Genomic DNA, 5,339 nt, shown 5'->3' on the forward strand with positions numbered 1-5,339 from the left:
AATGTAAATCAATGCCAAATCTGGGGTCCGCTTTCGGGGAATCTCCGTAAAAGTCTATTCGCGAATTACCCGGGTTCCTTAAGGGTATGGGTGAAAAGTTTTATCTTTGTTCAAACCTCGAGACCGAGACGATTCGTTTGGCACCATTTAGAAGTTGGTGGGTCCAGCAGTTTAGGATGAGTTACTGACTGACTTGCAGACAACACACTACTGTATTGTGGTGTGAGTGGTTAAAACAGGTGACTCTTCCATACGGTCTTCGGCCTCCTTTCGTGGAAATAATTATGAATATATATTACAAAATCTAGTTAATATGTCCCATTGTGCGATATAGTTTTAACAAACAAGTAAAAATGTTTTGAGGTAAATACTAAAACAATCTATTAGTTTAGAGAGTGATCCTTATGAGTTTTCAGTTTCTATTTATCAGCTAGCTAGGAACGAAAAATGTTAAGTAGAAAATTCAATCACTCGGTACATATCAGACAATAAATATATATAGTCAATTGAGAAACAAGCCTCCCATTTGATAAGCATAAATTAGAAACTAAAAATCGTCATGAAGGTATTGGGCAGAAATATTACCAGCATCGAATGATAAGAAGAATTACAAAAAGAGTAAAAAGTAAGGTATTGGACAGAAATATTACCAACATCGAATGATAAGAAGAATTACAAAAGAGTAAAAAGTAAGGTATTGGACAGAAATATTACCAACATCGAATGATAAGAAGAATTACAAAAAGAGTAAAAAGTAAGGTATTGGACAGAAATATTACCAACATCGAATGATAAGAAGAATTACAAAAAGAGTAAAAAGTAAGGTATTGGACAGAAATATTACCAACATCGAATGATAAGAAGAATTACAAAAAGAGTAAAAAGACATCGTTAGGTAAAAAAGAAAATAACTGCTGCAGGCAAACCTTGTTCTTATGTCAAGAACCTAAAGCGATTACCCTTAGTCACACTCAACTCATCGTAAAGTAGCTAATTCCGAAAACACGAAGAAAGAATGTTTGACATTAGAAAAACAAACAATAAAATTGGTCACATGAAAAGATGTTTAAGAGACGTACTTACGAAAAACATTTCCAATTTTTATTTACACTTTAGCAAATTTAAAAAAAAGCTTCCATGTAAACGATTATACAGATCCGACTAATTATTTCTATATTTGTAATCTTTAATCATATAGTTATCATGCATTATTTGGAACTGAATTTTAAATGTGCAGTATGTTGATTGGGGTCAAGATGATCTAAATGAGTCAACTCAATCTTGAGTGTGTCTTGAAGTATATATTCCAGTTAGTCTTGAAAACAAACGTTCCGCCACTGTTTTGTGTAGAGTAAAATTAAGAACTATTTTGTAGCTTGTTATGAGTGAAAAAAAGGAACGAAATGTAGATTAAAGCGGAATATAAAGACATGAAAATGTTTTCTTTCTCTGAGTCTGACATTTTTTTTACTTGTGTCTCCAGTCATTGCATGCAAGTTTTGTTATGAGTGAAAAAAAGGAACGAAATGTAGATTAAAGCGGAATATAAAGACATGAAAATGTTTTCTTTCTCTGAGTCTGACATTTTTTTTACTTGTGTCTCCAGTCATTGCATGCAAGTTTTGTTATTTATTTTAGGTTTCAATGACAGCACAAAAACAACAGAACTTTAAATAGCAAACTTTGAAAAACTATTTTGTTTATAATATTTAGACTAATAATGCGAATCTATCAGGAAACTGTTTATTTTGTTATTTTATGTTAAAAAATGTGACTGTGAAACTAAAGAGTCACAGATAATACAATGCTTTATTATAATTTGTAATCAAATACATTTGGAATATGGCAAACATATGTTTTAGTTTTTACGTTGAAATCGAACAATAAAACCTTTACAACTTTAGAGTTGCAGTAAAACATATATCAAGTCCTAAAACACCTTAAAATTGATTACATCTTTATAAAGTTTAATATAATTTCACGAGGAATTACAGTCAGCCGGAATTACAGTACAGATACTTATCTGCACAGAAAATTAATTTATTTTATATTTTATATACTGCGCATAAATTTGTGCCCAGGCTCCCATGGGCGTGAGTTGACCATTAGGTAGAGCTCTGGATTTCGGAGCTGGCGAGCCGGGTTTGGATCCGTGCGATCCTACAACGTATTCCACACACTTCAAGCTGTGGATGTGTTATAATAGTGACTGTCAATCCTTTGGTGTGACGCTGCTGGTTGTCTGCCTAACCTTTGACAAATAGCTCAACATTAGAGATAGGGACAGATAGCTTTAGTAGCTATTCACACAAATTACAAATCCAGAGGATGGTGTGAGTAGTACTTATGTGTTGGATAAGTAAGAATCTACAGTGTACATTAACTGATTCATTTAATAATACACATAATAAATGATAGTAACACCACGTAAGAACACACATAATAAATAATAGTAACACCACGTAAGAACACACATAATAAATAATAGTAACACCACACAAGAACACACATAATAAATAATAGTAACACCATGTAAGAACACACATAATAAATAATAGTCAAACCACGTAAGAACACACATAATAAATAATAGTAACACCAAGTAAGAACACACATAATAAATAATAGTAACACCATGTAAGAACACACATAATAAATAATAGTAACACCATGTAAGAACACACATAATAAATAATAGTAACACCATGTAAGAACACACATAATAAATAATAGTAACACCATGTAAGAACACACATAATAAATAATAGTAACACCACGTAAGAATATAAATAATTAATAATATTCAAATGATGTATAAATAAATATACAGAGTACACATTACTACATTCACAAAAGAATACATAATGTTAGATGATGTATATTAAAACACACACACACGCACGTAAAAGAATACATTCATGTTAGACTGTTTATACATGTTGTGTGCTTTGACAGAGATGTATATACCTTTACACTTGAACCTCCAACAATATATCTTCGTTATTTGCCATTTATAAACTACTGATATCCAGGGCTTTCAAACATTTAACAGTGTTTACTTCGGTCAAGAAAGTAATTAGTAAAATCTGAGTTTTGATATTTCAACCAGTGAATACTTTCTAAGGTTAGGATTTCAGCGTTACTAAAACATTTACAAGAGAATTTGTCAGCAAGAAACTATCAATGAGACCTTGAAGAAAGGATTGCAAGAGCACTTTGTCATGACAGTGTGTAAAAATTTATTGCCACTTCTCATGTCATAGCGATATACTTCGGATTGGTAGTTTACTAAGTACTTTTTTGCTGTGTATGATGATATGGCAAATGGAATATCAGTAACGAGCGCTGCCTTTCTTGTTCAAGGTTAAGGTTCCCTGTTAACCCTATAGAAAGAATCAGCTTCCTCATGCCGACACCAGTGCACTGTGTAACCATATCAGTAGTATACCAGAGGAAGAAGGAAACTGGGTTACCGAATGTTGGAGCAAAGCTTCGGGCTATGCATGACCGAAATGTTTCGTAATATGTATAAGGTCGTAAGATGACACATTCGATAGAGTTAAATTTTCATCCTTATTTCAAAGCAACAATTACCCTGTGAATCCAAAGGAAATATATATATATATATCAAAACTTATTATATTTGTATGTTGTCAACTTATCTAGTATACGTGTTATTGTTATGTAACTGATTTGAAAGTAAGAAGTTTTAGGGGACGTGCTATTCTATTTAAAATATCTTCTCCCCAATTGAGTCAGCGTTTTAGGGGACGTGCTATTCTATTTAAAATATCTTCTCCCCAATTGAGTCAGCGTTTTAGGGGACGTGCTATTCTATTTCAAATATCTTCTCCCCAATTGAGTCAGTGTTTTAGGGGACGTGCTATTCTATTTAAAATATCTTCTCCCCAATTGAGTCAACGTTTTAGGGGATGTGCTATTCTATTTAAAATATCTTCTCCCCCAATTGAGTCAGCGTTAAGTCTAAACGCTAAAATTCGGATTTCGATACCTGTGGGGGCAGAGAGCAGATAGCTCATTGTGTAACCTCGTGCTTAGCAATAACCAAACCATACTATTGCAAATAATTATCCTGTGATCAGTGCTATTAGGTTATCCAATTTCTTATTCAGTAATTCTAAATTTATCTTTCCTGTTGATTAGGATATAACCATCTCTTGCACCTTCCTGTTGATTAGGATATGACCATCACTTGCACTTTCCTGTTGATTAGGATATGACCATCACTTGCACTTTCCTGTTGATTAGGATATGACCATCACTTGCACCTTCCTGTTGATTAGGATTTGACCATCACTTGCATCTTGTGATTAGGTACATGACTAATTTAGGTAGCATAAATACAGCTTTAAGTGAAGTAAGGTTTCTTGTTTAGCAATGTAACACCAATTATTAGCTTTATATGATCTTTTTTTTTCGTGTTATTAACCGAAAAAGTCTACATAAAACAAGGAACGAGACAAGTACATAGGTATTTTCTTATATAAATAGTTTCTGACCTAAAACAGAAAAATAATACATTGTTCATAGTTTTTTCTTGTTAAATCTCCTACACGCCGACAGGAGTGTCGTCAAAAGGTTAGTAGTTGCGAACAAACACCCTTTTGGGTCACAAATAAACATTAAATCCTCAAGCCGCCATATTTACTTACAGGTTAATAGCGAAACCTATAACTTTAACAAAACCGTGACGTTTTCAAACGTACTGAATGTCCAGCGGCCATTTTTCGGTACATTATGAATGAGTAAGCACTATGTCATTTTACACCGTAAAGACGAGGGAAAATGTGTAATTCATAACACGTTGTGGTCAAGCTATATCTTTTATATGTTATCAATTAGGATGTGGCTGTTTATTCAAGCCTAAAATTGAAGTATTCAAATAACAGAATGACTACCTTATGTTATATAATATAAGCAAACTAGTTTTTATAAAGGTACATAAACATGGATTACTCATAAAACATCTACTTCAATTAATTACATGAGTAAATAGTTTCCAGTTTATTTAAAACAAAACGTGAGTATTTTTTTCAACAGAAAGTCTATTCAGCTTCAAGTTCTCATCATAAAACTTGTAGTTTTACGTGTATATGTATATACATGTACAGATATTTAAGAAAAATTCACCATGAACAGAAACGAACGTCCCAATATATCCTGGTGGGGCCCAGCGGGGCCAGGTGGTTAGGGAGCTCGACTCGCAATATGCGGGTCGCGGGTTCGAATCTCCGTCCCACCAAACATGCTCGCTCTTTCAGCCATGGGGGCGTTATAATGTGACGGTTAATCCAACTATTCGTTGGTAAAATAATAGT

The sequence above is a fragment of the Limulus polyphemus genome, unplaced genomic scaffold (assembly GCF_000517525.1).
Source record: "Limulus polyphemus unplaced genomic scaffold, Limulus_polyphemus-2.1.2 Scaffold1717, whole genome shotgun sequence".
In the NCBI taxonomy this organism is placed as follows: domain Eukaryota; kingdom Metazoa; phylum Arthropoda; class Merostomata; order Xiphosura; family Limulidae; genus Limulus; species Limulus polyphemus.